Consider the following 21805-nt stretch of genomic DNA (forward strand, 5'->3'; position numbering starts at 1 on the left):
AACGGCGTTTGCCTTAGGCGGCGTGGATGGCTCAAGGCTACGGACTTCCGTCAAGACGTACAGACCAGAGTCCTGGACATGCCGTTCGATGGGAACAACCTGTTTGGGAAAACAGTGGACGATTCCCTTCAGGCCATTAAAGCGGACACTGAGACGGCCCGGGCCCTTGGGTTTCTGCAGCAACGACGGACGCCCTTTCGGAGCAGCGGAGGCAAGGGCGCCTCCAAAGGTTCCGGCGGCGGTTTCTCCACCTACCGTCAAGCGGCCCGCTCGTCGTCTCAGGAGGCCTACAGAGGACGAGGCAAGTCTGGCGGACCCCGCCGTCGTCGCCAAGGAGGTCAAGGCGGCAAAGCCTCGTCGAAACAGGATTGAACCGGCCGTGGGGTCGGGCCCCCACCGAAGCACCCCGGTGGGAGGCCGGCTGGCGAGCTTCATCAGCGTGTGGGAGTCCATCTCCACCGATCGTTGGGTGCTGGACGCCTTAGCCCGGGGCCACGCGCTCGAGTTTCAAAGAAGGTGCCCGCGCGTCCCCCCCGTAGCCAGGAAAGAGCTTCACGTCCCTCAGCTTCTCCTGGAGGTAAAGGCGATGCTCAGGAAGGGCGTCATCGAACTCGTCCCAAAGAGGCTTCGGGGCTCCGGAGTTTACTCGAGATACTTCCTCGTGAAGAAGAAGACGGGAGGATGGCGCCCCATCCTAGACCTGCGACGTCTGAACAAGTTCATCAAGGCGCAGAAGTTCCGGATGGTCACCCTCCAGCACGTCCTGGGGCAGCTGGAGGAAGGAGACTTCCTGTCGTCGTTGGATTTGGAGGATGCCTACTTCCATATTCCCATCCTAAAGGGGCACCGAAAATTCCTCAGGTTTGTGGTCCAAGGGCGTCACTACCAGTTCAAAGGCCTCCCCTTCGGACTACGGTCGGCACCCAGGGTATTCACCAAGTGCCTTGCACCGGTGGCGGCGCAGCTGCGCCGCGAGGGGATCCACGTCTACCCCTACCTGGACGACTGGCTCATCCGAGCCAAGACGAGGGAGCTCGCCGTGGATCACACGGCAAGGACCGTCCAACTTCTCACAGACCTGGGATTCTCCCTGAACTACGCCAAGTCCCACCTGGTACCCGCGCAAAACGCACTGTTTCTGGGAGCGAAGCTCGACACAGTGTCCCTTCTGGCCTCCCCGTCGGAGGAAAGGACCAGGTCCATTCTGGGCAAGGTACAGCGGATGTTGGTTTCCAGGAGCAGACAAACGTAATTTCAATACTATTGTGATCAGAAATCCCCACAATGCTGATGTTGGCTTGACTTGTGTCACTAAAAATGTTTCTACTTACCAAAAATAGATATATGCATATTGATACCCTATGAGGTGTCGAATCAAGCATATATTGTTTAGCTTTTTGGTGCAACTCATGCCAGATATCAATTCGATCTTGTGGGTGTATAAGGTTTAAAAGACCCCTCCTTGCCCTTTCCTCTGCATATGAACTACTCTTTCCCATCCTGCCTTGTGCTCTCCCTAGTGTGGTAGTGACGTCTCCGCCTATTATTACTTCATTGCTTGTATGTTATTTAAAACGCTATCAATTTATTCAAAGGAAAACCTCTGTGCCGCATTAGGAGCATTAGGAGCATTGATAATAATAAGAGTTAAACATTTCTCCAGCATGGGGTCTGGCATGGATTCACATGCTCATGAATATTCCCCGTCGTCAGGCTGGGAATCCTCGGTAAAGAAAAAACCAGTATCAGTTTCGTTTCTGATCTGTCTTTCGTAGTAATAACCAATCACTGGTCTCTGCGTCATACTGACCACAGCCAATGACTGCCCTCTACCTAAGCACCGCCTCTGGCAGCCATCTTCAGATTTTTACCGCACGTTCATGTGTTGGGATCCTCGTGCTATTGCTCTCGAGCGTTAGTGCTATTTTTTCACGTTTTTTCTCAAAAAACTTCGTTTTTTCGGTCAAAAGAGCCTCAAGCTCCACCGACTCTCCATCCGATCAACGGGGACCCGTGTCGGATTCGTCTGCGCCCCTCAAGGGTGAAGATTTCGTCGAGCTACGCTTTTGGAGGACTCCAGAAGTTTCTCAGGCCCGGACATGGCCCAGGAGAAGGGAAGCTCGACGCCCGGAAAGCTGTTCAGGATCTGCCCTGGATGCCAGCTGCAGAACGTCTTTAAGGAGGACGAACACTCCTTTTGTCTCTACTGCTTACATGAGGACAAGACGCACGTGGAGAAGGACTGTGCGTTTTGCGGCAACATGTCGGAGCGGACCATGAAGGACCGCCATCAACGTCTCGCCAACTGGCTGGAAGGGAAGAGCCCGTCAGGCGAGAAGAAGAGGAAGAAATCCGAGCGGTCTTCTAAGACCTTTGAGGACGCCCCGGCGACGGGGGTCCAACACAAGGCCAAGCACCGCGAGTCCGCTGGCACCGGGAGCGCCGAACGGTCGGGCTCTACGGGCGCCAGGCAGGGCGCACCCTCCCCGGCACCTTCAGCCACGAGCCAACGCTCTGGGTCGGGTAAGAGGAAGGGCGAGCACCCGGCGAAGCTCCTGGAGAGGCCCCGGTCGAGCTCGAAGGCCCCATCGGAGGGGGAGCGAGGCAGTGTCCCCCCCCTCAAGGATAAGGTGGTGAGCGCACCTAAGGTGGTGAAGGCCTTAATCCATCCGGCCAAGCCCTCCATCGATACTGTCGCGGCGGCCCTGGCTCAGCCTGTGGAGGCTACACCAGTGGTGGCGACCTCGGGGCTCAGGGTCTCCCTGCCACCTCGGAGGGAGTCCTCTTTTGTGCCCATCGATAGGACCCCCGTGAAACCCCCGGCGGGGAAGAAAAAGGGGGGGCAGGGCGTCGTCGTAGATTCGGCCTCAACCTCAGAGGAAGAGCTGATTGAGGTCTTAAGCCACGGCCTTGGCGTGGAAGAAGACCGGCCCGTCGGGATGGATCCCGACACAGGTGACGACGACATCGTCGAGGGTGCCGACGGGGCCCCTGATCGCCCGTCGGATTCCCCTCTGCCAGTGCCGCAAGACAACTCGGCAGCCATTTTGTTGGCTATACAGTCCTTATGTTCAGAGATAAGGACGAGACTACCGTTGCCGACGGAGGAACCTTTCCCGTCGGGGGCTCCTGAACCGGGACCTTCTGGTGCTCCCCCGCCCAAGAAAAGAAGGATTCACCCTCCACCTCCTTTTCAGCCGTCGCGCCCCGTCCAGCCCTCCTCCCCGTCCACCCGAGGGGATGATACGGGGACTGACACGGCAGCGACGGGTACGGACGACGAGGTATACGACGAGGATCTACCGTCGTCACCTCCCACCAGGGCTTCTCCGCCCGACGAGATTGGATCGTTCCACTCCATGATCGCCAGGGCATCCGAGCTTTTCCAACTCTGCCCTGAGGAGAAGAAAAAGGAAGGATTCCTTTATCAACGGCGCGAGGCCAAGAGGAAGACGGTCCTCGCGGTGCCTCTACTGGACGACATTTGGGATGAGGGCCTCGCCCTCCTCAAGAACCCTTCCACGACGCCAGCTAGAAGAGACCGGTACGAGAAGAAGTACCGGGTCCCGGAAGCGGCCCCCCTGTGCCTCCGGGCGCAGCCTACCCCGGACTCCGTCATCTCCGCGGCGGCCAGGAAGAAAGCGGGGGGGGTGCGGCCTCCACATCGACTTCCCCACCGGACGGCGAGGGAAAGAAATTGGACGCTATGGGACGCAGGGTCCTCTCGTCTGCAGCGACGACGATTAAAGCGGCCAACGCCTTGGCTATCGTGGCCCGCTACGACAGGGAGCTATGGTACAAACTGGCTCCCCTGCTGGACTTCCTACCGGACGACAAGAGGGCGGATGCCCTGGAGATCCTACAGGAAGGCGAGGTGGCGTCGGACCACGCCATCACTATTGCGACGGACATCGCCGACACTGGGTTTCGCCAGTTGGGCAACGGCGTTTGCCTTAGGCGGCGTGGATGGCTCAAGGCTACGGACTTCCGTCAAGACGTACAGACCAGAGTCCTGGACATGCCGTTCGATGGGAACAACCTGTTTGGGAAAACAGTGGACGATTCCCTTCAGGCCATTAAAGCGGACACTGAGACGGCCCGGGCCCTTGGGTTTCTGCAGCAACGACGGACCCCCTTTCGGAGCAGCGGAGGCAAGGGCGCCTCCAAAGGTTCCGGCGGCGGTTTCTCCACCTACCGTCAAGCGGCCCGCTCGTCGTCTCAGGAGGCCTACAGAGGACGAGGCAAGTCTGGCGGACCCCGCCGTCGTCGCCAAGGAGGTCAAGGCGGCAAAGCCTCGTCGAAACAGGATTGAACCGGCCGTGGGGTCGGGCCCCCACCGAAGCACCCCGGTGGGAGGCCGGCTGGCGAGCTTCGTCAGCGTGTGGGAGTCCATCTCCACCGACCGTTGGGTGCTGGACGCCTTAGCCTGGGGCCACGCGCTCGAGTTTCAAAGAAGGTGCCCGCGCGTCCCCCCGTAGCCAGGAAAGAGCTTCACGTCCCTCAGCTTCTCCTGGAGGTAAAGGCGATGCTCAGGAAGGGCGTCATCGAACTCGTCCCAAAGAGGCTTCGGGGCTCCGGAGTTTACTCGAGATACTTCCTCGTGAAGAAGAAGACGGGAGGATGGCGCCCCATCCTAGACCTGCGACGTCTGAACAAGTTCATCAAGGCGCAGAAGTTCCGGATGGTCACCCTCCAGCACGTCCTGGGGCAGCTGGAGGAAGGAGACTTCCTGTCGTCGTTGGATTTGGAGGATGCCTACTTCCATATTCCCATCCTAAAGGAGCACCGAAAATTCCTCAGGTTTGTGGTCCAAGGGCGTCACTACCAGTTCAAAGGCCTCCCCTTCGGACTACGGTCGGCACCCAGGGTATTCACCAAGTGCCTTGCACCGGTGGCGGCGCAGCTGCGCCGCGAGGGGATCCACGTCTACCCCTACCTGGACGACTGGCTCATCCGAGCCAAGACGAGGGAGCTCGCCGTGGATCACGCGGCAAGGACCGTCCAACTTCTCACGGACCTGGGATTCTCCGTGAACTACGCCAAGTCCCACCTGGTACCCGCGCAAAACGCACTGTTTCTGGGAGCGAAGCTCGACACAGTGTCCCTTCTGGCCTCCCCGTCGGAGGAAAGGACCAGGTCCATTCTGGGCAAGGTACAGCGGATGTTGGTTTCCGACGCGGCCAAGGTGAGGTCCATCAAGTCCCTCCTCGGAATGATGTCTTCTTGCATCTACCTCATTCCCATGTGCAGGCTCCGGATGCGCCCGTTGCAGGAGTTCCTGGACGTGCGCTGGATCCAAACGACGGGCGGCTTCGAGGAGAGGATCACACTCGACGAGAGTTTCCGCCGAGCAGTCCGGTGGTGGGGCAACCGTGCGCATCTGATGGCGGGCATGGACTTCCAGACCCCAGACCACCAGGAGACAGTGACCACGGATGCCTCCCTGGAAGGGTGGGGAGCGCACACCGAAAATCTGCACGCGAGAGGCCTTTGGCTCCCGACGGAGAAGTCCCTCCATATCAACGTCCTGGAGCTCCGTGCAGTGTTCTGGGCCCTCAGGTCCTTCCTTCCGTCCCTCAAGGGCAAGGTGGTGAGGATCTTCACCGACAACACCACCACCATGTTTTACATCAGGAAACAGGGCGGAACCAGGTCTCCAGCGCTGTCCAAGGAGGCGCAGGACCTGTGGCATTGGGCCGTCGCCCAAAGGATGTTTCTGGTGCCGTTTCATCTGGCAGGGATAAAAAACACCATCGCCGACTCACTCAGCAGGGAGCTGCGCTCGTGCCACGAGTGGGAACTACGGCAGGATCTAGTGGATCGCCTCTTCCGACGGTGAGGCACACCCCAGATCGACCTGTTCGCGACGGCGACGAACTCCAAGTGCCGGAGGTTCGCCAGCAGGTTTCCCCAGGCGAGGAGCATGGGCGATGCCTTCTTGTTCCCCTGGGAGGGCTTGTTCCTCTACGCGTTCCCTCCTTTGCCACTGCTAATCCGGCTCGTCAACCAGCTCAAGAGGTCGCGGTGCAGGATGATCCTCGTCGCACCTGCGTGGCCGAGGCAGATATGGTTCCCGGACCTTCTGGACTTGTCAGCGTCCCCGCCAATCAAGCTGCCGGTGGACGCGGATCTGCTCTCCAGGGAAGGAGGCGCCATCCTCCACCACGACCCGAAATCGCTGAACTTGCAGGCCTGGCTCCTGCGGCGCTAGAGTTTGGAGGATACGACATACCGGCCGACTGCAGAGAGGTTCTTGCAAAGGCCAGGGCGTCCTCGACTCTTAAATGCTACGGACACAAATGGAAGAGGTTCTCTGTCTGGTGCCACGCACAGAAGATTAACCCTCTACGGATTACGGCTCCCCAAGTACTGCCGTACCTGCTGACGCTGGCCAAAGCTGGACTGGCACACGCGTCCATCAAGATTCATCTTGCTGCGATCTCCCGATACACCAGAACCACGGGCCTGACGTCCTTGTGGTCTCATCGTCTGGTGAAAGAGTTCATGAAGGGACTGTTCAGATCGTTCCCGCCGGTGAAGGCGCCGGCCCCGGCGTGGGAGCTGAACGTGGTGCTGACCAAGCTCATGGGACCTCCGTTCGAGCCTCTGCACTCGGCCCCGTTGAAGTTTCTGTCGTGGAAAACAGCGTTTCTTGTGGCCATCACCTCCGCACGGCGGGTGGGAGAGATCCAGGCCCTTTCCTGCAAGGACCAGTACTTGACTTTTCACGACACGAGGGTAGTGCTCAGGACGCACCCCTCCTTCATGCCCAAGGTACCGTCGGACTTCCATCTCAACGAACCCTTGGTGTTGCCTGTGTTCTTCCCGTCGCCTTCGTCGCCGGCTGAGAGGACTTTGCACTCGCTGGATGTGGCTAGAGCGCTGAAGTTCTACGTGGACCGCACGAAGTGTTTTCGGAAGACGTCACAACTCTTTGTGAATTTTGGACCTGTCAATCAGGGGAAGGCTCTCTCGAAGGCTTCCATTTCCAGATGGCTCTCCGGCTGTATCATGTACTGTCATCGGTTGGCAAACCGACCGCTGCCTGGCCGTCCGAGAGCCCATTCCACCAGAGCGATCGCAGCTACCACGGCGTTCCTTTCTGGTGTGCCCCTGCTGGACATATGCAGGGCTGCTACGTGGAGGTCGACGCACACCTTCACGAAATTCTACTGCGTCGATCGGGATTCCAGGGAGGAGTCCAGGGTCGGCCAAGCAGTGCTGCGCAACCTGTTCGCCTGAGGTGAGCCTGGTGAGGAGGTAAGATGCTTAATGTTGAGTTTGATGTAATGCTTAATGTTGAGCCTTTGCCACCTCCCGTGGTTGTGCATGTGTGTACTGCTATGTATTCTTTATTCATGAGCATGTGAATCCATGCCAGACCCCATGCTGGAGAAGGAACAAGTTACTTACCTGTAACTGTTGTTCTCCAGCATGGGTCTGGCATGGATTCACATGCAAACCCTCCCGCCTACCCCTCTGCGGCTCTTCACTTGGTCATACTGCCACTTCACGTGCTTCCAAATCTGAAGATGGCTGCCAGAGGCGGTGCTTAGGTAGAGGGCAGTCATTGGCTGTGGTCAGTATGACGCAGAGACCAGTGATTGGTTATTACTACGAAAGACAGATCAGAAACGAAACTGATACTGGTTTTTTCTTTACCAAGGATTCCCAGCCTGACGACGGGGAATATTCATGAGCATGTGAATCCATGCCAGACCCATGCTGGAGAATAACAGTTACAGGTAAGTAACTTGTTCCTTATTTTCTACTGCCACGTTGGCAGCAACATATCTGCCTTCTGAATCTAACTCTACCCTGCAACTGAATATCTTAAATCCCTTCTGAATAAAATAGTTATCCCTCAGCGAATACCATCATTGCAAGTTGTGAGGGGTCAGCAATGCGTGGTGGACAACTGTTTCATGATTGGCTAACATATGCCATTTTATTAAAGAAGAAAATTAAGAATAATGCCTCACTTTCCCTGCTATACTGAGGATTTCCCTGCCTAACCAAAGCTAAAAGGAAACACTCTAACACAGGTTGTCTGACCCTCACACCAAACAATGAATACACAAAGAAAATATATGGCAATTCAATTAAAATCAACAATATTCACAGTTTCTTGATAACCTCTCAATAACCTGGGTGGATTCCCTTCCCCAGGTTTCAAAATGAGTTCTGCCCCAATGTTCAAATAAGGAACTCCTTGTATATAATATAGTCTCAAATTAGTTCTTGATGTTTCAATGTCAAAATAAAGTTTTGTTAACCACAGTTCCAACAATAGCAAATCTCTTCTCCTTGGTGCAATATGGACTTTCCACTTCCTCAGAATAGCACCAACGGTATTCCCAGCCACGATATTTTGCCACCACTTTCAGCAATCCAAGAAGACTTGCCACAGTTCAAAAGAAGTGCAACTTCTACGACTGTCAGAGAAACACAGTTCTTGGTCAACAGTTAGAATGTCATTAGTTACAAGTTTAGGATTCACAATAGGTATATTTGTCAGGATGACTTCACAGTGCTGCTGCTTCTACTTCAACAACTTCACTTCTACTAAGGTTTACCATGAGAACAGTCTCCTTTGGCGTATAGTATTCCACTTTGTTTAGGCTACTGAAATGTTGCATCGAATGACCACCAGATATACCACTACAGCTTCTGTACTTTGGACTACTACCACAGCTCCAGTAATTTGTGATTTAAGACAGGTTTTGACAAGATTCAGTTTAAAGTTCTTCAACACATTCAGGTAGGCAAGGCACTCTTCCTTGGAAGGGGCAGCCTCTTTGCATCTGTTGTCTGTCTACCACTACAACAACTTCAAACAATGTTCATCAACAGCATGTGTTCCTTCCCTAACTTTGCCTCCACAAACGGAATTACCAAGAAGCCTTGCTGCCACTCTCTTGACTCCAGGTAGTGCTTGCACACTTGCATCTTAGGCAACGTTTAACTGTTATAGGGTTCACAGTAATAGATTGCCTTCTCCAGCATGGGGTCTGGCATGGATTCACATGCTCATGAATATTCCCCGTCGTCAGGCTGGGAATCCTCGGTAAAGAAAAAACCAGTATCAATTTCGTTTCTGATCTGTCTTTCGTAGTAATAACCAATCACTGGTCTCTGCGTCATACTGACCACAGCCAATGACTGCCCTCTACCTAAGCACCGCCTCTGGCAGCCATCTTCAGATTTTTACCGCACGTTCATGTGTTGGGATCCTCGTGCTATTGCTCTCGAGCGTTAGTGCTATTTTTTCACGTTTTTTCTCAAACAACTTCGTTTTTTCGGTCAAAAGAGCCTCAAGCTCCACCGACTCTCCATCCGATCAACGGGGACCCGTGTCGGATTCGTCTGCGCCCCTCAAGGGTGAAGATTTCATCGAGCTACGCTTTTGGAGGACTCCAGAAGTTTCTCAGGCCCGGACATGGCCCAGGAGAAGGGAAGCTCGACGCCCGGAAAGCTGTTCAGGATCTGCCTTGGATGCCAGCTGCAGAACGTCTTTAAGGAGGACGAACACTCCTTTTGTCTCTACTGCTTACATGAGGACAAGACGCACGTGGAGAAGGACTGTGCGTTTTGCGGCAACATGTCGGAGCGGACCATGAAGGACCGCCATCAACGTCTCGCCAACTGGCTGGAAGGGAAGAGCCCGTCAGGCGAGAAGAAGAGGAAGAAATCAGAGCGGTCTTCTAAGACCTTTGAGGACGCCCCGGCGACGGGGGTCCAACACAAGGCCAAGCACCGCGAGTCCGCTGGCACCGGGAGCGCCGAACGGTCGGGCTCTACGGGCGCCAGGCAGGGCGCACCCTCCCCGGCACCTTCAGGCACGAGCCAACGCTCTGGGTCGGGTAAGAGGAAGGGCGAGCACCCGGCGAAGCTCCTGGAGAGGCCCCGGTCGAGATCGAAGGCCCCATCGGAGGGGGAGCGAGGCAGTGTCCCCCCCCTCAAGGATAAGGCGGTGAGCGCACCTAAGGTGGTGAAGGCCTTAATCCATCCGGCCAAGCCCTCCATCGATACTGTCGCGGCGGCCCTGGCTCAGCCTGTGGAGGCTACACCAGTGGTGGCGACCTCGGGGCTCAGGGTCTCCCTGCCACCTCGGAGGGAGTCCTCTTTTGTGCCCATCGATAGGACCCCCGTGAAACCCCCGGCGGGGAAGAAAAAGGGGGGGCAGGGCGTCGTCGTAGATTCGGCCTCAACCTCAGAGGAAGAGCTGATTGAGGTCTTAAGCCACGGCCTTGGCGTGGAAGAAGACCGGCCCGTCGGGATGGATCCCGACGCAGGTGACGACGACATCGTCGAGGGTGCCGACGGGGCCCCTGATCGCCCGTCGGATTCCCCTCTGCCAGTGCCGCAAGACAACTCGGCAGCCATTTTGTTGGCTATACAGTCCTTATGTTCAGAGATAAGGACGAGACTACCTTTGCCGACGGAGGAACCTTTCCCGTCGGGGGCTCCTGAACCGGGACCTTCTGGTGCTCCCCCGCCCAAGAAAAGAAGGATTCACCCTCCACCTCCTTTTCAGCCGTCGCGCCCCGTCCAGCCCTCCTCCCGTCCAACCGAGGGGATGATACGGGGACTGACACGGCAGCGACGGGTACGGACGACGAGGTATACGACGAGGATCTACCGTCGTCACCTCCCACCAGGGCTTCTCCGCCCGACGAGATTGGATCGTTCCACTCCATGATCGCCAGGGCATCCGAGCTTTTCCAACTCTGCCCTGAGGAGAAGAAAAAGGAAGGATTCCTTTATCAACGGCGCGAGGCCAAGAGGAAGACGGTCCTCGCGGTGCCTCTACTGGACGACATTTGGGATGAGGGCCTCGCCCTCCTCAAGAACCCTTCCACGACGCCAGCTAGAAGAGACCGGTATGAGAAGAAGTACCGGGTCCCGGACGCGGCCCCCCTGTGCCTCCGGGCGCAGCCTACCCCGGACTCCGTCATCTCCGCGGCGGCCAGGAAGAAAGCGGGGGGGGGGTGCGGCCTCCACATCGACTTCCCCACCGGACGGCGAGGGAAAGAAATTGGACGCTATGGGACGCAGGGTCCTCTCGTCTGCAGCGACGACGATTAAAGCGGCCAACGCCTTGGCTATCGTGGCCCGCTACGACAGGGAGCTATGGTACAAACTGGCTCCCCTGCTGGACTTCCTACCGGACGACAAGAGGGCGGATGCCCTGGAGATCCTACAGGAAGGCGAGGTGGCGTCGGACCACGCCATCACTATTGCGACGGACATCGCCGACACTGGGTTTCGCCAGTTGGGCAACGGCGTTTGCCTTAGGCGGCGTGGATGGCTCAAGGCTACGGACTTCCGTCAAGACGTACAGACCAGAGTCCTGGACATGCCGTTCGATGGGAACAACCTGTTTGGGAAAACAGTGGACGATTCCCTTCAGGCCATTAAAGCGGACACTGAGACGGCCCGGGCCCTTGGGTTTCTGCAGCAACGACGGACGCCCTTTCGGAGCAGCGGAGGCAAGGGCGCCTCCAAAGGTTCCGGCGGCGGTTTCTCCACCTACCGTCAAGCGGCCCGCTCGTCGTCTCAGGAGGCCTACAGAGGACGAGGCAAGTCTGGCGGACCCCGCCGTCGTCGCCAAGGAGGTCAAGGCGGCAAAGCCTCGTCGAAACAGGATTGAACCGGCCGTGGGGTCGGGCCCCCACCGAAGCACCCCGGTGGGAGGCCGGCTGGCGAGCTTCGTCAGCGTGTGGGAGTCCATCTCCACCGACCGTTGGGTGCTGGACGCCTTAGCCCGGGACCACGCGCTCGAGTTTCAAAGAAGGTGCCCGCGCGTCCCCCCCGTAGCCAGGAAAGAGCTTCACGTCCCTCAGCTTCTCCTGGAGGTAAAGGCGATGCTCAGGAAGGGCGTCATTGAACTCGTCCCAAAGAGGCTTCGGGGCTCCGGAGTTTACTCGAGATACTTCCTCGTGAAGAAGAAGACGGGAGGATGGCGCCCCATCCTAGACCTGCGACGTCTGAACAAGTTCATCAAGGCGCAGAAGTTCCGGATGGTCACCCTCCAGCACGTCCTGGGGCAGCTGGAGGAAGGAGACTTCCTGTCGTCGTTGGATTTGGAGGATGCCTACTTCCATATTCCCATCCTAAAGGGGCACCGAAAATTCCTCAGGTTTGTGGTCCAAGGGCGTCACTACCAGTTCAAAGGCCTCCCCTTCGGACTACGGTCGGCACCCAGGGTATTCACCAAGTGCCTTGCACCGGTGGCGGCGCAGCTGCGCCGCGAGGGGATCCACGTCTACCCCTACCTGGACGACTGGCTCATCCGAGCCAAGACGAGGGAGCTCGCCGTGGATCACACGGCAAGGACCGTCCAACTTCTCACGGACCTGGGATTCTCCGTGAACTACGCCAAGTCCCACCTGGTACCCGCGCAAAACGCACTGTTTCTGGGAGCGAAGCTCGACACAGTGTCCCTTCTGGCCTCCCCGTCGGAGGAAAGGACCAGGTCCATTCTGGGCAAGGTACAGCGGATGTTGGTTTCCGACGCGGCCAAGGTGAGGTCCATCAAGTCCCTCCTCGGAATGATGTCTTCTTGCATCTACCTCATTCCCATGTGCAGGCTCCAGATGCGCCCGTTGCAGGAGTTCCTGGACGTGCGCTGGATCCAAACGACGGGCGGCTTCGAGGAGAGGATCACACTCGACGAGAGTTTCCGCCGAGCAGTCCGGTGGTGGGGCAACCGTGCGCATCTGACGGCGGGCATGGACTTCCAGACCCCAGACCACCAGGAGACAGTGACCACGGATGCCTCCCTGGAAGGGTGGGGAGCGCACACCGAAAATCTGCACGCGAGAGGCCTTTGGCTCCCGACGGAGAAGTCCCTCCATATCAACGTCCTGGAGCTCCGTGCAGTGTTCTGGGCCCTCAGGTCCTTCCTTCCGTCCCTCAAGGGCAAGGTGGTGAGCATCTTCACCGACAACACCACCACCATGTTTTACATCAGGAAACAGGGCGGAACCAGGTCTCCAGCGCTGTCCAAGGAGGCGCAGGACCTGTGGCATTGGGCCGTCGCCCAAAGGATGTTTCTGGTGCCGTTTCATCTGGCAGGGATAAAAAACACCATCGCCGACTCACTCAGCAGGGAGCTGCGCTCGTGCCACGAGTGGGAACTATGGCAGGATCTAGTGGATCGCCTCTTCCGATGGTGGGGCACACCCCAGATCGACCTGTTCGCGACGGCGACGAACTCCAAGTGCCGGAGGTTCGCCAGCAGGTTTCCCCAGGCGAGGAGCATGGGCGATGCCTTCTCGTTCCCCTGGGAGGGCCTGTTCCTCTACGCGTTCCCTCCTTTGCCACTGCTAATCCGGCTCGTCAACCAGCTCAAGAGGTCGCGGTGCAGGATGATCCTCGTCGCACCTGCGTGGCCGAGGCAGATATGGTTCCGGGACCTTCTGGACTTGTCAGCGTCCCCGCCAATCAAGCTGCCGGTGGACGCGGATCTGCTCTCCAGGGAAGGAGGCGCCATCCTCCACCACGACCCGAAATCGCTGAACTTGCAGGCCTGGCTCCTGCGGCGCTAGAGTTTGGAGGATACGACATACCGGCCGACTGCAGAGAGGTTCTTGCAAAGGCCAGGGCGTCCTCGACTCTTAAATGCTACGGACACAAATGGAAGAGGTTCTCTGTCTGGTGCCACGCACAGAAGATTAACCCTCTACGGATTACGGCTCCCCAAGTACTGCCGTACCTGCTGACGCTGGCCAAAGCTGGACTGGCACACGCGTCCATCAAGATTCATCTTGCTGCGATCTCCCGATACACCAGAACCACGGGCCTGACGTCCTTGTGGTCTCATCGTCTGGTGAAAGAGTTCATGAAGGGACTGTTCAGATCGTTCCCGCCGGTGAAGGCGCCGGCCCCGGCGTGGGAGCTGAACGTGGTGCTGACCAAGCTCATGGGACCTCCGTTCGAGCCTCTGCACTCGGCCCCGTTGAAGTTTCTGTCGTGGAAAACAGCGTTTCTTGTGGCCATCACCTCCGCACGGCGGGTGGGAGAGATCCAGGCCCTTTCCTGCAAGGACCAGTACTTGACTTTTCACGACACGAGGGTAGTGCTCAGGACGCACCCCTCCTTCATGCCCAAGGTACCGTCGGACTTCCATCTCAACGAACCCTTGGTGTTGCCTGTGTTCTTCCCGTCGCCTTCGTCGCCGGCTGAGAGGACTTTGCACTCGCTGGATGTGGCTAGAGCGCTGAAGTTCTACGTGGACCGCACGAAGTGTTTTCGGAAGACGTCACAACTCTTTGTGAATTTTGGACCTGTCAATCAGGGGAAGGCTCTCTCGAAGGCTTCCATTTCCAGATGGCTCTCCGGCTGTATCATGTACTGTCATCGGTTGGCAAACCGACCGCTGCCTGGCCGTCCGAGAGCCCATTCCACCAGAGCGATCGCAGCTACCACGGCGTTCCTTTCTGGTGTGCCCCTGCTGGACATATGCAGGGCTGCTACGTGGAGGTCGACGCACACCTTCACGAAATTCTACTGCGTCGATCGGGATTCCAGGGAGGAGTCCAGGGTCGGCCAAGCAGTGCTGCGCAACCTGTTCGCCTGAGGTGAGCCTGGTGAGGAGGTAAGATGCTTAATGTTGAGTTTGATGTAATGCTTAATGTTGAGCCTTTGCCACCTCCCGTGGTTGTGCATGTGTGTACTGCTATGTATTCTTTATTCATGAGCATGTGAATCCATGCCAGACCCCATGCTGGAGAAGGAACAAGTTACTTACCTGTAACTGTTGTTCTCCAGCATGGGTCTGGCATGGATTCACATGCGAACCCTCCCGCCTACCCCTCTGCGGCTCTTCACTTGGTCATACTGCCACTTCACGTGCTTCCAAATCTGAAGATGGCTGCCAGAGGCGGTGCTTAGGTAGAGGGCAGTCATTGGCTGTGGTCAGTATGACGCAGAGACCAGTGATTGGTTATTACTACGAAAGACAGATCAGAAACGAAACTGATACTGGTTTTTTCTTTACCAAGGATTCCCAGCCTGACGACGGGGAATATTCATGAGCATGTGAATCCATGCCAGACCCATGCTGGAGAATAACAGTTACAGGTAAGTAACTTGTTCCTTATTTTCTACTGCCACGTTGGCAGCAACATATCTGCCTTCTGAATCTAACTCTACCCTGCAACTGAATATCTTAAATCCCTTCTGAATAAAATAGTTATCCCTCAGCGAATACCATCATTGCAAGTTGTGAGGGGTCAGCAATGCGTGGTGGACAACTGTTTCATGATTGGCTAACATATGCCATTTTATTAAAGAAGAAAATTAAGAATAATGCCTCACTTTCCCTGCTATACTGAGGATTTCCCTGCCTAACCAAAGCTAAAAGGAAACACTCTAACACAGGTTGTCTGACCCTCACACCAAACAATGAATACACAAAGAAAATATATGGCAATTCAATTAAAATCAACAATATTCACAGTTTCTTGATAACCTCTCAATAACCTGGGTGGATTCCCTTCCCCAGGTTTCAAAATGAGTTCTGCCCCAATGTTCAAATAAGGAACTCCTTGTATATAATATAGTCTCAAATTAGTTCTTGATGTTTCAATGTCAAAATAAAGTTTTGTTAACCACAGTTCCAACAATAGCAAATCTCTTCTCCTTGGTGCAATATGGACTTTCCACTTCCTCAGAATAGCACCAACGGTATTCCCAGCCACGATATTTTGCCACCACTTTCAGCAATCCAAGAAGACTTGCCACAGTTCAAAAGAAGTGCAACTTCTACGACTGTCAGAGAAACACAGTTCTTGGTCAACAGTTAGAATGTCATTAGTTACAAGTTTAGGATTCACAATAGGTATATTTGTCAGGATGACTTCACAGTGCTGCTGCTTCTACTTCAACAACTTCACTTCTACTAAGGTTTACCATGAGAACAGTCTCCTTTGGCGTATAGTATTCCACTTTGTTTGGGCTACTGAAATGTTGCATCGAATGACCACCAGATATACCACTACAGCTTCTGTACTTTGGACTACTACCACAGCTCCAGTAATTTGTGATTTAAGACAGGTTTTGACAAGATTCAGTTTAAAGTTCTTCAACACATTCAGGTAGGCAAGGCACTCTTCCTTGGAAGGGGCAGCCTCTTTGCATCTGTTGTCTGTCTACCACTACAACAACTTCAAACAATGTTCATCAACAGCATGTGTTCCTTCCCTAACTTTGCCTCCACAAACGGAATTACCAAGAAGCCTTGCTGCCACTCTCTTGACTCCAGGTAGTGCTTGCACACTTGCATCTTAGGCAACGTTTAACTGTTATAGGGTTCACAGTAATAGATTGCCTTCTCCAGCATGGGGTCTGGCATGGATTCACATGCTCAGGAATATTCCCCGTCGTCAGGCTGGGAATCCTCGGTAAAGAAAAAACCAGTATCAGTTTCGTTTCTGATCTGTCTTTCGTAGTAATAACCAATCACTGGTCTCTGCGTCATACTGACCACAGCCAATGACTGCCCTCTACCTAAGCACCGCCTCTGGCAGCCATCTTCAGATTTTTACCGCACGTTCATGTGTTGGGATCCTCGTGCTATTGCTCTCGAGCGTTAGTGCTATTTTTTCACGTTTTTTCTCAAACAACTTCGTTTTTTCGGTCAAAAGAGCCTCAAGCTCCACCGACTCTCCATCCGATCAACGGGGACCCGTGTCGGATTCGTCTGCGCCCCTCAAGGGTGAAGATTTCATCGAGCTACGCTTTTGGAGGACTCCAGAAGTTTCTCAGGCCCGGACATGGCCCAGGAGAAGGGAAGCTCGACGCCCGGAAAGCTGTTCAGGATCTGCCCTGGATGCCAGCTGCAGAACGTCTTTAAGGAGTACGAACACTCCTTTTGTCTCTACTGCTTACATGAGGACAAGACGCACGTGGAGAAGGACTGTGCGTTTTGCGGCAACATGTCGGAGCGGACCATGAAGGACCGCCATCAACGTCTCGCCAACTGGCTGGAAGGGAAGAGCCCGTCAGGCGAGAAGAAGAGGAAGAAATCCGAGCGGTCTTCTAAGACCTTTGAGGACGCCCCGGCGACGGGGGTCCAACACAAGGCCAAGCACCGCGAGTCCGCTGGCACCGGGAGCGCCGAACGGTCGGGCTCTACGGGCGCCAGGCAGGGCGCACCCTCCCCGGCACCTTCAGCCACGAGCCAACGCTCTGGGTCGGGTAAGAGGAAGGGCGAGCACCCGGCGAAGCTCCTGGAGAGGCCCCGGTCGAGATCGAAGGCCCCATCGGAGGGGGAGCGAGGCAGTGTCCCCCCCCTCAAGGATAAGGCGGTGAGCGCACCTAAGGTGGTGAAGGCCTTAATCCATCCGGCCAAGCCCTCCATCGATACTGTCGCGGCGGCCCTGGCTCAGCCTGTGGAGGCTACACCAGTGGTGGCGACCTCGGGGCTCAGGGTCTCCCTGCCACCTCGGAGGGAGTCCTCTTTTGTGCCCATCGATAGGACCCCCGTGAAACCCCCGGCGGGGAAGAAAAAGGGGGGGCAGGGCGTCGTCGTAGATTCGGCCTCAACCTCAGAGGAAGAGCTGATTGAGGTCTTAAGCCACGGCCTTGGCGTGGAAGAAGACCGGCCCGTCGGGATGGATCCCGACGCAGGTGACGACGACATCGTCGAGGGTGCCGACGGGGCCCCTGATCGCCCGTCGGATTCCCCTCTGCCAGTGCCGCAAGACAACTCGGCAGCCATTTTGTTGGCTATACAGTCCTTATGTTCAGAGATAAGGACGAGACTACCGTTGCCGACGGAGGAACCTTTCCCGTCGGGGGCTCCTGAACCGGGACCTTCTGGTGCTCCCCCGCCCAAGAAAAGAAGGATTCACCCTCCACCTCCTTTTCAGCCGTCGCGCCCCGTCCAGCCCTCCTCCCGTCCACCCGAGGGGACTGACACGGCAGCGACGGGTACGGACGACGAGGTATACGACGAGGATCTACCGTCGTCACCTCCCACCAGGGCTTCTCCGCCCGACGAGATTGGATCGTTCCACTCCATGATCGCCAGGGCATCCGAGCTTTTCCAACTCTGCCCTGAGGAGAAGAAAAAGGAAGGATTCCTTTATCAACGGCGCGAGGCCAAGAGGAAGACGGTCCTCGCGGTGCCTCTACTGGACGACATTTTGGATGAGGGCCTCGCCCTCCTCAAGAACCCTTCCACGACGCCAGCTAGATACCGGGTCCCGGACGCGGCCCCCCTGTGCCTCCGGGCGCAGCCTACCCCGGACTCCGTCATCTCCGCGGCGGCCAGGAAGAAAGCGGGGGGGGGGGTGCGGCCTCCACATCGACTTCCCCACCGGACGGCGAGGGAAAGAAATTGGACGCTATGGGACGCAGGGTCCTCTCGTCTGCAGCGACGACGATTAAAGCGGCCAACGCCTTGGCTATCGTGGCCCGCTACGACAGGGAGCTATGGTACAAACTGGCTCCCCTGCTGGACTTCCTACCGGACGACAAGAGGGCGGATGCCCTGGAGATCCTACAGGAAGGCGAGGTGCCGTCGGACCACGCCATCACTATTGCGACGGACATCGCCGACACTGGGTTTCGCCAGTTGGGCAACGGCGTTTGCCTTAGGCGGCGTGGATGGCTCAAGGCTACGGACTTCCGTCAAGACGTACAGACCAGAGTCCTGGACATGCCGTTCGATGGGAACAACCTGTTTGGGAAAACAGTGGACGATTCCCTTCAGGCCATTAAAGCGGACACTGAGACGGCCCGGGCCCTTGGGTTTCTGCAGCAACGACGGACGCCCTTTCGGAGCAGCGGAGGCAAGGGCGCCTCCAAAGGTTCCGGCGGCGGTTTCTCCACCTACCGTCAAGCGGCCCGCTCGTCGTCTCAGGAGGCCTACAGAGGACGAGGCAAGTCTGGCGGACCCCGCCGTCGTCGCCAAGGAGGTCAAGGCGGCAAAGCCTCGTCGAAACAGGATTTAACCGGCCGTGGGGTCGGGCCCCCACCGAAGCACCCCGGTGGGAGGCCGGCTGGCGAGCTTCGTCAGCGTGTGGGAGTCCATCTCCACCGACCGTTGGGTGCTGGACGCCTTAGCCCGGGACCACGCGCTCGAGTTTCAAAGAAGGTGCCCGCGCGTCCCCCCCGTAGCCAGGAAAGAGCTTCACGTCCCTCAGCTTCTCCTGGAGGTAAAGGCGATGCTCAGGAAGGGCGTCATCGAACTCGTCCCAAAGAGGCTTCGGGGCTCCGGAGTTTACTCGAGATACTTCCTCGTGAAGAAGAAGACGGGAGGATGGCGCCCCATCCTAGACCTGCGACGTCTGAACAAGTTCATCAAGGCGCAGAAGTTCCGGATGGTCACCCTCCAGCACGTCCTGGGGCAGCTGGAGGAAGGAGACTTCCTGTCGTCGTTGGATTTGGAGGATGCCTACTTCCATATTCCCATCCTAAAGGGGCACCGAAAATTCCTCAGGTTTGTGGTCCAAGGGCGTCACTACCAGTTCAAAGGCCTCCCCTTCGGACTACGGTCGGCACCCAGGGTATTCAGCAAGTGCCTTGCACCGGTGGCGGCGCAGCTGCGCCGCGAGGGGATCCACGTCTACCCCTACCTGGACGACTGGCTCATCCGAGCCAAGACGAGGGAGCTCGCCGTGGATCACACGGCAAGGACCGTCCAACTTCTCACGGACCTGGGATTCTCCATGAACTACGCCAAGTCCCACCTGGTACCCGCGCAAAACGCACTGTTTCTGGGAGCGAAGCTCGACACAGTGTCCCTTCTGGCCTCCCCGTCGGAGGAAAGGACCAGGTCCATTCTGGGCAAGGTACAGCGGATGTTGGTTTCCGACGCGGCCAAGGTGAGGTCCATCAAGTCCCTCCTCGGAATGATGTCTTCTTGCATCTACCTCATTCCCATGTGCAGGCTCCGGATGCGCCCGTTGCAGGAGTTCCTGGACGTGCGCTGGATCCAAACGACGGGCGGCTTCGAGGAGAGGATCACACTCGACGAGAGTTTCCGCCGAGCAGTCCGGTGGTGGGGCAACCGTGCGCATCTGACGGCGGGCATGGACTTCCAGACCCCAGACCACCAGGAGACAGTGACCACGGATGCCTCCCTGGAAGGGTGGGGAGCGCACACCGAAAATCTGCACGCGAGAGGCCTTTGGCTCCCGACGGAGAAGTCCCTCCATATCAACGTCCTGGAGCTCCGTGCAGTGTTCTGGGCCCTCAGGTCCTTCCTTCCGTCCCTCAAGGGCAAGGTGGTGAGCATCTTCACCGACAACACCACCACCATGTTTTACATCAGGAAACAGGGCGGAACCAGGTCTCCAGCGCTGTCCAAGGAGGCGCAGGACCTGTGGCATTGGGCCGTCGCCCAAAGGATGTTTCTGGTGCCGTTTCATCTGGCAGGGATAAAAAACACCATCGCCGACTCACTCAGCAGGGAGCTGCGCTCGTGCCACGAGTGGGAACTACGGCAGGATCTAGTGGATCGCCTCTTCCGACGGTGGGGCACACCCCAGATCGACCTGTTCGCGACGGCGACGAACTCCAAGTGCCGGAGGTTCGCCAGCAGGTTTCCCCAGGCGAGGAGCATGGGCGATGCCTTCTCGTTCCCCTGGGAGGGCCTGTTCCTCTACGCGTTCCCTCCTTTGCCACTGCTAATCCGGCTCGTCAACCAGCTCAAGAGGTCGCGGTGCAGGATGATCCTCGTCGCACCTGCGTGGCCGAGGCAGATATGGTTCCGGGACCTTCTGGACTTGTCAGCGTCCCCGCCAATCAAGCTGCCGGTGGACGCGGATCTGCTCTCCAGGGAAGGAGGCGCCATCCTCCACCACGACCCGAAATCGCTGAACTTGCAGGCCTGGCTCCTGCGGCGCTAGAGTTTGGAGGATACGACATACCGGCCGACTGCAGAGAGGTTCTTGCAAAGGCCAGGGCGTCCTCGACTCTTAAATGCTACGGACACAAATGGAAGAGGTTCTCTGTCTGGTGCCACGCACAGAAGATTAACCCTCTACGGATTACGGCTCCCCAAGTACTGCCGTACCTGCTGACGCTGGCCAAAGCTGGACTGGCACACGCGTCCATCAAGATTCATCTTGCTGCGATCTCCCGATACACCAGAACCACGGGCCTGACGTCCTTGTGGTCTCATCGTCTGGTGAAAGAGTTCATGAAGGGACTGTTCAGATCGTTCCCGCCGGTGAAGGCGCCGGCCCCGGCGTGGGAGCTGAACGTGGTGCTGACCAAGCTCATGGGACCTCCGTTCGAGCCTCTGCACTCGGCCCCGTTGAAGTTTCTGTCGTGGAAAACAGCGTTTCTTGTGGCCATCACCTCCGCACGGCGGGTGGGAGAGATCCAGGCCCTTTCCTGCAAGGACCAGTACTTGACTTTTCACGACACGAGGGTAGTGCTCAGGACGCACCCCTCCTTCATGCCCAAGGTACCGTCGGACTTCCATCTCAACGAACCCTTGGTGTTGCCTGTGTTCTTCCCGTCGCCTTCGTCGCCGGCTGAGAGGACTTTGCACTCGCTGGATGTGGCTAGAGCGCTGAAGTTCTACGTGGACCGCACGAAGTGTTTTCGGAAGACGTCACAACTCTTTGTGAATTTTGGACCTGTCAATCAGGGGAAGGCTCTCTCGAAGGCTTCCATTTCCAGATGGCTCTCCGGCTGTATCATGTACTGTCATCGGTTGGCAAACCGACCGCTGCCTGGCCGTCCGAGAGCCCATTCCACCAGAGCGATCGCAGCTACCACGGCGTTCCTTTCTGGTGTGCCCCTGCTGGACATATGCAGGGCTGCTACGTGGAGGTCGACG

At 57.0% G+C, this 21805-nt stretch overlaps 1 protein-coding gene across 1 annotated transcript in view; it reads left to right on the forward strand.

Moving 5' to 3' along the window:
* PEBP4 (phosphatidylethanolamine binding protein 4) overlaps positions 1 to 21805 on the forward strand; it is a 1711365-nt gene that overhangs the window by 531673 nt on the left and 1157887 nt on the right. The gene's annotated exons all lie outside the window — the stretch shown is intronic.

Source organism: Ambystoma mexicanum, chromosome 10 (genome assembly GCF_040938575.1).
Source record: "Ambystoma mexicanum isolate Mex_15411 chromosome 10, UKY_AmexF1_1, whole genome shotgun sequence".
NCBI classification, from domain to species: domain Eukaryota; kingdom Metazoa; phylum Chordata; class Amphibia; order Caudata; family Ambystomatidae; genus Ambystoma; species Ambystoma mexicanum.